General features: G+C 45.2%; 1 protein-coding gene across 1 annotated transcript in view; it reads right to left on the bottom strand.

The window, feature by feature from the left end:
- The window catches only part of NME8 (NME/NM23 family member 8), a 2,398,321-nt gene that overhangs the window by 2,101,630 nt on the left and 283,405 nt on the right, over positions 1-13,286 (bottom strand). The window lies entirely within an intron of this gene.

Genomic DNA, 13,286 nt, shown 5'->3' with positions numbered 1-13,286 from the left:
CCCTGGATCTTTTGGTTGTAGCCCCGGATAGAAGCTCAGGGGCTACAAACAAAAGGCTAGCTAGCCTTGAGTCCAACAGTCCAGACGTTAGCATACAACCAGATCTTTTCCAGACCTTGCAAAACCCCTGCCTGGGTGACTGGTTATGCCTCCCACCAAGGGTGTAATAGCTATTATTACCTTGGGGAACTTGTGAAGAGGGGTTTCCCAAAATACTAATAGGTATGATAGCAAAGTATGGAGAAGTGATTGCGCATCTGAAGCATAAGCGAATAAAAGTTGAGGGTTCGTCACTGCGCATCGGGGGGAGAAAGAGGGCGAAGGGATGGAGGAATCATGGATGCTCAATAGCAATCATAGGTGGGAACATAGCAGTCATATCTGGGGAAAGAACAAGGAGGGCACTAGTAGTTGCATGGATTGAACATCTTTATTTGAAATTTGTAATTCAAAGCAGATATTATTAAATTAAGAAATAGTGAAAAAACAGTACATTTAATAGATAAAGAGTACTCATCGAGAATATTCCTTTTAAAACATGAAGAGACAAAGGGCCTCATTACAAGGATGTCAGTGCAGGAAAAATGTGACGATAATTCCGTTACTGCCAATTTTCCTGCACCACCAAATTACTCGTTTGGCGGAATAACCGAGTGGTAATTCTGCCGCTTTTTGTGGAAAAGTGGAGGATTTTGGAGGTAAATCCTCCACTTTAACTAATAAAATCAGCTGAAATAACACTCAGTAATTCTGCCAGTGGTAATTTCCACCACAAATCCCCAATGGAGTTCTATGTACTCCATAAATGGGGACTAACACCGCTTTACCACCACTTGTAATCCCATGGTAAACCCACTGGACCAAGTAGCGGTGACAGTAATTCCATTTGGCAGTATTCTGGTATATTTACCACCAGAATACCGCCAAACTCGTAATGAGGAATTGGAGGAATGCATATAAAGATTTGCACATCTTTGGGAACCTCAAATCTCTCCATGCTGACCGTAGAATTCTGATGACTGAGACCAAAACTGCTTTCTACTCAACCATTGTGGCAGCTTCTAAAAGAAGCAAATCATTATACCAAGATCCCACCTGACCTGAAGGTGCCAGCAACTCTGGAAAATTGAGACAGAATCAACACATTTTCATTGAAAAATACACAAAATCTGACAGATTGTTGCATAAACTGTAGGGCCATTCCCGGACATCTGCAAGACTGGTCTCATACGACCTCTTTTGAAAACACGGACCCGAAACCCAGACAATCTGGCCAACTACCGGCCCATTACAAAATCTTGGAAAAGGTAGTTGCTACACAACTAATTGCCAGAATTCAACAACTACACCTCCTCCACTACTATCAGTCTGGGTTCTCATTGAGACAACCACAATCCAAGTGGTGTACGAATCTCTCCAAATCGTGGATGTAGGTGACTCACATATATAAAATATGGGTACTTCCCATTTTTTTGTTCTCGAGGACCTGTTTCAAGGAGGCAAATTGTAGGTAACACAATATATATATATATATATATACACTACAAAAAAAACTTTGTTGAGGGTACATTATGGTTAAGTTGCCCTAACAAAAACCTGTACACTTCACTAAAAAAAAACTTTCCACCTCCCCTTCATGCTTAACATTAAAACCGAAAAACACCTGAAACCCTTGACATCACTTGTTTAGCCCCTTTCTTTTCAGTAAAGAAATTTCACTAAAGGAAGGATTTACTTCACAGTGCACCCAAACACCACTGCACATTCCCCCATTATAGTAAGCTAAGCAACCATAACTCGCACCATCTACGTGCATTGCTAAGACTAACACCCAGGACATCAAAGATGACATAGCAATATCATTGATGACAACATCACATGTGAAAATAATATTCCTAAAAAGTCCCTACCTACAAGGGGTTCTTTCTATTATGTTGGTAGCAAGATGTCATGGGTGATTGTGTAATGTTACACATGTAATAACTAGCTCACAAATGTAGACTTAATACACATTTGTGCTACAACAAACAATACATATGACGACCCAATGCATACAACTGAGCGGCACATACAGGGAAACTGAAGTAGGGTAGAAGGAACTAGCAGCATCCGTCAGTTTATCTTCCTGTATACAAATTAATTGTGTGTTTGATGACTATATGGAAACAAGAATTGACGTTTATAAATATATGCAAAAGATTCGATTGAAAAAATTCTTTATTTTGAATCCACCAAAAGAAAAACAAAGCACTGGCTTATCGGGTCGAACTAAGGTAGCAATAGAAGATCTAGACACGCTAATTGACTTAGCTGAACTGGAATTAATCGGGGAACAAGCTGAAGGGTCCGTCGCTGTCACTCCTGAAATGTTAAACTTTGACACCGATTGGCCTATAAAAAGCAAACTGAAGGCGAAATCTAGGTTTAACCGAACGTTCCAACCAGGAGGGAAAATTGAAGCCTTTCAGGATCTTGTCATACAAGACCTAAAGAAAGACAGACTTCAGAATCAAAAAATCAAATCGAATTTTTCAACAAAAGAAAGGAAGACTCTTAAAGATTTGCAAGAGTTAAATGATGTAGTTGTAAAAGCATCTGATAAAGGCAGCAATATAGTCATCCAAAACAGAAAGGATTACATAAAAGAAGCAGAAAGGCAATTGTCTGATGTTACTTGTTATGAAAAGTTAAATGAGAATCCGATGGAGGCAGTAAAGAAGAAAGTGGAAGACTTCTTGAAAAAATTGACAGATCTTGACATCCTGAATGATGATGATCACAAATACCTGTACAATAAGTTCCCCACCATACCGACAATTTATTTTTTACCGAAGGTCCATAAACATCCATCTCGTCCCCCAGGTAGACCCATTGTTACCTTGAATGGAGCCTCCCTTGAAAACATGTCGAAATATGTGGACCAAACGCTGCTACCTTTAGTCTTTACTTTACCATCCTACTTACGGGACACAAAGATTTTTTGAGTAGGATTTGATGTCCTGGTTGTTAGTTTTAGCAGTGCACGTAGATGGTGCGAGTTATGGTTGCTTAGCTTACTATAATGGGGGAATGAGCAGTGGTGTTTGGGTGCACTGTGAAGTATAATATTCCTTTAGTGAATTTTTTTACTGATTGTACATATATATGTATGGCAGGGAAGGAAACAAGTGATGTCGTCATTGATGTCATCATTGACATTTGAGATGACATCTTTCATGGTCTGGGTGTTAGTGTTAGCAGTGTACAGGGGTGGTGGCAGGGTTGGGGGCTTAGTTTACCATAACTGTCGAATTTCAGGGGGTTTTCGGTTTTAATGTAAAGCATGAAGGGGAGGTGGAAAGTTTTTTTTTAGTGAAGTGTACAGGTTTTTGTTAGGGAAACTTAACCATAACGTCCCCTCAACAAACTTTTTATTTTGTAGGGAATTTCACTGGTTTTTGGGAGGGCAACTTAACCGTAACGTCCCCTAAAAAAAGTTTTTTTTGTAGTGAATTTAACTGGTTTTTGGGAGGGAAACTTAACCATAACGTCCCCGTAACAAAGTTTTTTTTGTAGGGAATTGCATAGGCTTTTGAAAGGTGGAACTTAAGTATGAAATTGTGGCAATGAAGTTGTTGAGCAGAATATACACTGTAATCATATGATTTTGAAAGATATGTAGTATAATGTACGTACTTGACATACATTTAACATAGAACATACAGAACCCCCTCCTTAATGATATTGGAAAGGGACGCACTGAGCGTCTGTTTGCAGACGGGGTTGGACAGCATCAACATTACCCAAAGAGGTGGAGGGTAGCTAAAAATGTACTATTGTTTTACACAAAAAGTGTGCAACGTAGAAGAAGGACATAAAGATATTATAAGTAGTAATAAGCAAATACGGAAACCTGAAGTTAGGAAAAGAAAAGCACACATTTAATAACCATGTAGAATAAAGTGGATGGTACCATAAAAAAGAAAGGATGCCTCCAGCGTAATCACTTCACAGAAACTCGGCAGCCTGGAACAACAGTGGACGGACGCAGTAGGACGAAGGGACATTACAGCAAAAGAGTGAGTACAGGTCATGTTTTTATATGGGTGATTTTTTTTTAGTGGTATGTAGTGCAGAAGAACAAGTTACTTCTTACCTTGTAATGTTGTTTCGATGGGATGTTCCTCCGACGTATTCCTTATCTTTGATAGATCATCTCCCAGCTTGCTGGCCTCGAAAATATTTTTTTCAGTAGAGGGCGCTGCGCGTCGATGTCCCTCGAGCCGCTGTCCCTCGACGGCCTCTGTATCGGCGCCGACGTCACCAAGCGTATAAATAGACTCGCGCAGCCTCCGTTGCTCAGTTCCGTTTTGATGTTAACAGTTGTTTTACATGAATTGGTTATTGACCTTGAAGGAGCGTAAGGTGCAACCACAAGAGAAGTATTACTGCGTGGGGATGGATGGGATGGGCGATACGGAATACGTCGGAGGAACATCCCATCGAAAGAACGTTACAAGGTAAGAAGTAACTTGTTCTTTGAAGGGATTGTGTCCTCCGACGTATTCCTTATCTTTGATAGACTCCCATAGCAGTGGTGTGCAATTGGAGGTGGGAGTAAAACACCATGTTTCCTTTTAGGAATGAACCGAATGTCATACGGCTTTGCCAAACCTAGTCTCTTGACTAGAGGAGGAATGCAGGTTGTAAAATCTTGTGAAGGTATGTGCGGACGACCATGTGGCAGCTGCACATATGTCTCGAACCGGAACCCCTCTTTGGAGGGCCGAGGAGGCTGCGATACCCCTGGTTGAATGAGCCCTAAGATTTTGAGGAAGCTCTTTCCCTGCCAGTTTGTAACATTCCAGGATGGCCAAAATAATCCATCTGGAAATGGTTTGTTTTGTTATCGGTAGTCCCAACTTGTGCCCTGAGTAACCCACAAACAGTTGGTCTGCTTGCCTAATCCTAGCAAGTCTGCTGATGTAAAAGCTTAAAGCGCGCTTTGGGTCCAGCCTATGTAGCCTTCCTTCCTCTTTCCCCTAATGGGCAGGAGGATAGAATGAAGGTAAAGTAATTTTCTGAGTGATGTGGAATTCAGAAACCACCTTTGGGAGGATATTAGGCTTCACTTGTAGGACAACTTTGTCTTTATGAAAAATTGTATGAGTGGGTTTACAAGATAGAGCTTGTAATTCGCTCACCCTTCTAGCAAATGTTAAAGCCACTAATAAGACAGTTTTAAGGGTGAGAAATCTTAGCGAACAAGAGTGGAGTGGTTAGAAAGGATTACCCATCAGGAAATGTAAGACTAAATTTTAGTCCCATAAAGGAACCTGGAAAGGTCTTGGAGGGTAGACATTAGTTAATCCCCTAAATTGTATTACTAAGGGTAATTTGAAATACGAAAGTTCCTCCGCAGTGCGCTTGAAGATTGATAGCGCTGCGAGATAGCCCTTGATAGTGCCAGCTTGAAGGGCTGAATTTGCCAAGTAGAGTAGAAAGGATAACACCATTGGTGTACCACAGGAAAAGGGGTCGATATTCTCTTCTCTACACCAGCTGCAAAACTTGTTCCAACGGTAGCGGTATAAAGACTTTGTTGCTGGCCTTCTGGCCGAAAGCAACACTTCCATGACGTCATCAGGGTGGTCCCAATCCTTGTATCTCAACCTTTCAGAAGCCAGGCGTGAAATTGAGGGTTCTGATGTCTGGACGGAGAACCTGACCTCCCTTCTGTGAGAGAAGATTCTCCTTGAGTGGAAGACGAATTGGAGGGCAGATGGACATGTCCAGAAGGTCCGGGTACCACGTTCTCCTGGCCCAGTCTGGGGCAATTAGGATCATGGTTCTCCGGAATCTTCTCAACCTCCTGATCATTTGAGGAATGACAGGGACTGGTGGAAACGCGTACAGGAGTGGAAACTCCCAGTCCACTACGAACGCGTCCCCTAGAGCTCCTCTCGGGGGAAATTCCCTTGAACAAAACAGATCGCACTTGCTGTTGGTACTGGTGGCAAACAGATCCATTTGAGGGGTTCCCCAAAGGGCGAAGATCTCCTGAAGAACTTCCTGAGCTAGTTCCCACTCGTGGGAGACTGTGCCCTGCCTGCTCAGAACGTCCGCCGTCAAGTTCTTCTCTATGGCTAGGTGGACTGCCGATAGAGAGATTCCTTCTTGAATTGCCCAAAACCAGAGCTGCATTGCCTCTCTGCAGAGTGGTAGTGATCCTACGTCTCCTCTTTTGTTGAGGTAGTGCATGGCCACTGTGTTGTCCGTCATTATCAGGCCATTTTTCCCTATACAGATGGCAGAAAAGCCTTCAGCGCTAGTCTGATTGCTCTCAGCTCTAACAGGTTGATATGTAGTCTGGACTCCGATGGAGACCAACGACCGCTGATGGTCAAGTCATTGGTATGGGCTCCCCACCCCGTGAGTGAGGCATTTGTGACTACTGTTATCTCCGGCCATGGCTGCCAAAACAGTTCCCCCTTCAAGATGTTTTCCCAGCAGGCCCACCACGGAAGGTCTCGAGCCACCTTGTCCGGAATCTGAAGGAGGTCTGTCATTCTCCCTGAGAATTGTGACCACTGACTTCTCAGTGCCCACTGAAGAGATCTCATTCTCAAGCAAGCCTCTGGCACAAGGAAGATGCAGGATGCCATGAGGCCTAGCAACCTCAAAATGTCGAAGACATTGGGCATTTTGAAACTTGGTGACCATCTGCAGAATTTCTTGAGCCCTCACCTCTGGTGGCGAGGCTTTTCCCAGGCAAGTCTCCAGGACCGCTCAAATGAACTGGAGTCTCTGTGATGGTATCATCTGTGACTTCTTTAAATTGAGGGAGAAGCCCAGTTTGTGAAGGAAGTGGCAGACATAATCTAGCTGGATCTGAGCTTGTTCAGAAGATACAGCTCTGATCAGCCAATCGTCCAGGTAGGGGTAGACGTGGATCCCTTCCCTCCTTAGACTTGCAGCCACTACCGACATTGTTTTGTTTGTTTGTTTGTTTGTTTATTTTATTTGTATGGCGCTCCAAAACCAGAGGTAGAAGGGTGCTTAAGAATTTGGTTACAGAGTTGAGAAGTATCTGTGTGTTGCATACTTCGTACAGGTTTGTAATATATACATGTAGATACAATGGTCAATAAACAGAACATATGCAGTGCGTACAATATACCATTTTCAGAATAAATACAGTGTCTAAGCCAGTATCCGCACGGGTCTAGAGTTAGTAGTGTTATTCTTTGTTTAGCAGCCAGCTGATGACCTGCTTCCTAAAGATCTGGAAGGATTCGACAGTTTTGATGTTCAGCGGTAGGGAGTTCCAGAGCTGGGGGGCAAGCACTGTGGAGCTCACCCCTCCAGCTCTTTTTGGGTGGAACCTGGGCACTAGTAGGCAAAGAGTGTTGGCGGATCTGGTGAATCTGGTGGCAGGTTTCAGGGTGAGTTTATTAGCTAGATAAGTTGGTGCTAGGTGATTGAGGGCTTTGTACGTGAGGCAGAGGGTTTTTAGATCATTTTTTTGGCGTATGGATAGCCATTTGCAGGCTTTCCTGGTAGCAGAGATATGCTCTTGTCTGGGAATGTTGAGGGCTGTGTGCAAAGCGTTATTTTGTATTACCTGCAGTTTGTTGAGTATGGATTGATTAGCGCCTAGGTACAGGCTGTTACAGTAATCCAGTTTGGATTGTATTAGGGCCCTGGCAAGGGTGTGGCAGCTGTTGGGTGATAGGAAGGGTCTGCTGGCCCTAATGAGCTTGCCGGTATAGGCAGCGGCTGAGGCGGTCATATTAGTGTGTTTGCTAAGGTTGGTTTTGGCATCTAGATAGAAGCCAAGGGTTTTTACTCTTTTGGCTATGGGAATGGAATGACCATCGATGGTGATGTTGTTATAGCTAGGGTCAAGTTTGGTTAGAGTGTTGGGGGAGCCGATGATTAGGAGCTCTGTCTTCTCATCATTCAGGCAGAGACCATGGGAGGCCATCCATGCCTGAATGATGGAGGCATTAGCTTGGTGAAGACCCTCGGGCGGAGGTCAGCCCAAATGGCAGAACTCGAAATTGATAATGAGAGCCGCCAATTGCGAACCTCAGGTATTTCCTGTGTTTGAGATGGATTGGCACATGGAAATAAGCATTCTTGAGGTCCAGAGATACCAGCCAGGCCTGGAGCTAGAGGGCCTGAAGGATCTGAGAGAGAGTTACCATCTTGAACTTGTCCTTTCTGAGGAACTTGTTCAATTCTCGTAAGTCCAAGATAGGTCTCAGTCCTCCGTCTTTCTTCGGTATGAGAAAGTAGGGGGAGTACCAGCCCTTGTTCCTCTCCGCCACAGGTACCGGTTCTATGGCACCTTTCTCTAGCAGGTCTACAATTTCGTGCAAGGGGAGCTGATCTGGAACTCTCAGAGAGTTGTTCCCCGGTGGATGCCGCTGAGGGATGCGTAGAAAAGGCAGGCAGTAACCTTGGGCAAGTGTCTCCAATGCCCAAGCATCTGACGTAATAGCCTGCCATTCCGTCAGAGGTTGAGTTAACCTGCCCCCTACTGGTGTTTTGTGAAGAGAGTCCTCAGAGCAGTTTGGAGGCGGCTGATGCAGATGCCGAGGGTAAAGAGGCACCTGCTGCTGCTGCGGCTTTTGTGTTTTTACCCCATCCACCTCGGGTGAATTTCTTCTGACCCCTTTGAACCGGCTGTCCTGTGCCCTTTCCGAATGCGGAATAGAAACGAAAGGACTTACCTCTCCAAGAGGTTCCTGAGGGGCGATATGGTGTCTGACGGATTGCAGCTCCTAAGGATTTTGCTGCTGCCTATGATGTTTGTAGTTTTTCTAAACTGTCATCCGCCTTCTTACCAAACAAAGAAGAGCCGTCAAAGGGCATATACAAGAGTCTGCTTTGCACATCTGGAGCAAAACCAGACTTTTACAACCAAGCAAATCTTCTGGTTGTTGTACTTGCCGCCATGGCCGTGCTGATACTGTCAGCAGAATCGATGCCAATTTGAAGAGATTCGCACATTCCATCCTTACCATCCTTAATGATGTTGAGAAACGCTTCCCTTTCTTCTGCCTCCAGGAGGCAGTCAGCCGCTGATGAAGCACACTCCCAAAGTGTGTGGCTGAACCTTGTGAGCGTACAAGTAGCATTGATGGATTTCAACACCATGCTACATGCGGAAAATACTTTTTTGGCCATAGAGTCATATCTCTTATCATCCCTGTCCTGTGGAACAGTAGGGTAAGCCGATTTACTACCTGCTGAAGTAGCTGCCTGAACAACCAGACTCTCCGGAGTTGGGTGTTTGGATAAATATTCAGGGTCAGCAGAAGACACCCGATATTTAGCTGATAATTTTTTGTTAACTGCAGGGATTACCTCAGGTGTTTCCCAGTTTGCCAATATTCTCCTTTGTAATGCCGCATGAAATGGCACCACAGGATCCTCCTGTGGACCTTTGACCAAGATGTCTGTAAGGCTGTCTTGCTGAAAAGCAGGTGAGGGTGTGGACCATCCCATAAACTCTATTATCCTTGCCATAAAGGTTCTATAAGGGGTTTCAGCATATTCCGCTGGGTCTGGTGTGGCAAATTCCACTTCTGGGGAAGTGTCCAACCCACTTGCTTCCTGTAGGGTTTCATGGAGGTCTTTCAACCTACCTTCTTCAGAGGTAAATTCCTCTGGTGCAGGAGTTGCAGATCCCTGCAACTCAAAAGGTCTTTCCTGATCCGAATCCTCCCCTTCATAAATAGAAGATAAGACCCTGGAGTGGTCAGGTCTTGAAAATGGTATAAATCCCATTTCCAGAGCAGAAGGAGCCAAATTTGTCATGATTGGCTGAGAAAACATCGACATCGTCGACGCAGACGTTAAAGGCTTCAAAGCCATCAAAGCCATCGAAAAAGGCGTCGAGAAAGGTGGTAGAGGCCTCGATGAACTCGAGAGTATCAGGATTGTACTCGAGGTTGTCGACGACATTCTCGTGCTCGAGGCTCCTGGGTATGGCCAATGGCTGTGAGGTGGCCGTGGGTTTATCCTTTCTCGGCGTCAACGTCGGCATCGAAGACTGCGTCGACTCGACTGACCTGTGCGTTGAAGAACACTTCGATAACGGCGTTGACGACGCCGATCTATGTGTCGAAGGGATCTTCAACGACGGCGTAGAAGACGCAACTTTGCCTTTACTCGAGGGTTTGTGACGCTCTCGAGTGGCTTCTTTCGTCGGGTACTGCGACTCGCGGCTTTTTGATTTTTCAGGTCTTTCACCCAGGGTATCACCCTCAGCAGTCTTCGAGGGGGTCGAGGCCGATTTCTCGAAGACGCTTAGCATCTTTTTTCTGAATTCCTCCCACTCAGCCTGAGAGCTATGATTTGTGGGGCAGGAGACCCTTTTTGGGGAAACGGAAGAAGAAGAAGACGAGGAAGTTGATCTTCGAAGTCTCTTTTTTGAATGCTTAGATCTCGAAGAGTGATGGGAACTGCTTCGAGACCTAGAACGAGAATGTCTTTTATGATGGCGAGGAGACAAATGTCTCGACTCCGCTGAGGAAACTTTCGAAGAAGTTTTAACTGCCTTACCTCTCTCAAGCTTCCCCTTACACTCCTTCAAGGCTTTCGCCGTCATGGACATGCAGTCCTCGCACTCCGAACAATGGTGCTCGATTCCCAGGCACCATAAACATCAGTCAACGACATTTTCTTTCCACAGTCTCGACATTTCTTGAAGCCGGACCGTGGAGTCGTTGGTTCGGGTGAGGAAGCCATCGAGTACGAGTCGGTATTCACGAGGAATATATTGATATATTTGACTGAAGAACTGAGCAACGATATTCCGAGGCCCCACGAAGCGTGGAAAAACAGAACTGAGCATCGGAAGCTGCACGAGTCTATTTATACACGTGGTGACGTCGGCGCCGATACGGAAGTGGTCTAGGGACATCGGCTCGAGGGACGTCGACGCGCAGTGCCCTCTACTGAAATTTTCCGAGGCTGCAAGCTGGGAGATGATCTATCAAAGATAAGGAATATGTCGGAGGACACAATTCCTTCGAAATAGTAATTTCTTTCTGTTGTTTTGACTCAGAAATGGCTAGTACTTTAGAGTGGCTGGAGGAGCATTTCCCACATGAGGAAATGTCCAAAGACAGCGACAATAATGGTACAGAGTGCTCTGCATATGCAAAATATTGACGAGTATTCTAGAGGCAGTCAACCTATGTATTTTTTTTTTTAACAGACCAGGAAAGAAAAGAAGAAAGGGCAACAAACGAGACAGAAGACAGGATAAAAAGGATAGAGCAGAAAATTGACACATTGAACGACAATTTTCATAGTTTACGGGAGTTTGTGGCGGACTGTGTGAGAGGAAAAGTTCGTTATCATTGCCCCACCTGCACCTGCCCTGCTTCTCCATTCTCTAGTGAACCATCTCCAAACCTTGAACAGGAAAATAGAAGTTTTGACGAAATATCCATACCTTCTTCCCCTCACAAATCTTCTCCTCATAACCAGCCCGTGTTGAATCCTAATTCCCCCATATTTGTTTCCGTTTCCGCTTCCCCGCTATTTCTTTAGATTGATGTTTGTGTGTGTGTTTGAAATGTTTTTGTGCAGTAGTTGTAGAGAAAGAGTGTGTGTGTAGAATTCTTTTTTAAAAAGACGTGAAATGTTCACGAGTAGCACGCCTGTTCGACCTATCCGCAAGCAATGGAATGTGGGTGCTGTCTAATGTGAAGTAAGATGGATGTGATGTGTGCCTGCACCATCTTTTGAAAATGTGCGTACATAAACAGAAAGGGTGTCCAAAGGATATACTACCACGGCGTACCGGGTGGAAATGAGATAATACATGGTTGTAGAACACACAAGATGTCCGGAATGGGTGTAAATGAGTGAAAAGGGAGTGTGTGAAGAACAGTATAGAGGTCTGTTTTGGGCGCAGTCAAAATGGTGCCGTCCGTAGAACAGGCACGATGGCCGGCAAGTTCGTAGGCAAACAAAATGGAGTTGTCCTAAGGACACTGGAACTGGCGTACTGTGAACATAGCATGCGTGCACATGCGCAGTACAAACGTAAGTATTGCGAACATCGCGCCAGTTCCTAACTGTCCGTCTCACTTGTGTCGCACTTTGAAGTACTTTGAGAACCCGAACACTGTCCGTAGGACACTTGTGCGCATGCGCATGTTTCAATCTCTGCATTTGCTGTCCAGGGGACTTTCATTACGAGGGCGGATGTATTGAGGACGTCATCTTGTGACCGCACCTATGCCTAGCGTGGGGACTAGTTTCTGCGGTTTGTGTGCTTCCGCAACAATAAAAATGAACTTGTAGACAAAAGGCAAAGTATTGTGGAGTGCAAAAATGTAATTTCACACATCCCAAACAATAGGCCACCTCAGGAGTTGCTGTGTAAAATGTGTGTACCGCTTTGTAGGGATGAAGACGGTCACGAGGCACACCCCTGCAGCCCTACCAAAGGCCGCATCCCTAGCGCATCTTTATTGTCCTTCTAGCTATAGCAGATTGAGGTGCGTTGCCTTTACTGCTGTAGTGACCAAAAGGAAACTAATCGGTATGGCTTCCATGGCTGCTGTTGGGTTATTAGCCTCTGCACCACCCCCAAACCCACCACCATCACCACCTCACCAAGGGCCAGCAGAGAGATATATGGGTGAGGGTGTAGAGATTGAGGAAGAAAAGGAGGAAAAGAATGAAGTGGAGGAACTCCGCACTAGGAGCACTCGGCGGGAGTCGTGGGTGTGGCGGTTGTTTTCCGTTTATGGGAACATACCAAAAGCACGTGCGAACCTGGTGAAGTGTAACCAGTGCGATGTGGTGTTGAGTCGTGGGAGATTTGGAGCGTACATTTTTAGTACGACAACCATGAAGCGGCACCTCACTTCGTTCCACACTGCAGACATTCGCAAGGTGGTGCCATGTGAAGAGCGTAGTCGTTTGAGTTCCTCCACAGCATCCTCAGAATCTGATCCTCCCACCACAAGAGACACTCCTGTGGGGGAGCGCCTCCCTCCAGCTGCTTCACAAGCCATTCGCAATGCTGTAGACCCTTACCTTTCAAAGGTGACAGTAGTGTGCACGTATTGTGACGCAGTACTCTGCAGGGGGGAGAGTTTTCGAAGTCCTTTTGAGGCTGCAGTCACCGAGCACCAGAAGATTTGCTCCTTACCTAAATAAAGATCACCCTTACTATTTGTCTGTTCAGTTGCCCTTTCTTATCCCCGTGGCTGGTGTCCCTTCCTTACCCTCCTTTCGCATCTTCTCCTAGTGTGTCGAGTGCTGTTAATCAA

This window comes from Ambystoma mexicanum, chromosome 5p (genome assembly GCF_040938575.1).
Source record: "Ambystoma mexicanum isolate Mex_15411 chromosome 5p, UKY_AmexF1_1, whole genome shotgun sequence".
In the NCBI taxonomy this organism is placed as follows: domain Eukaryota; kingdom Metazoa; phylum Chordata; class Amphibia; order Caudata; family Ambystomatidae; genus Ambystoma; species Ambystoma mexicanum.
Note: the sequence above shows the minus strand (reverse complement) of the source record. Positions and strands in the feature narration are given on the sequence as shown.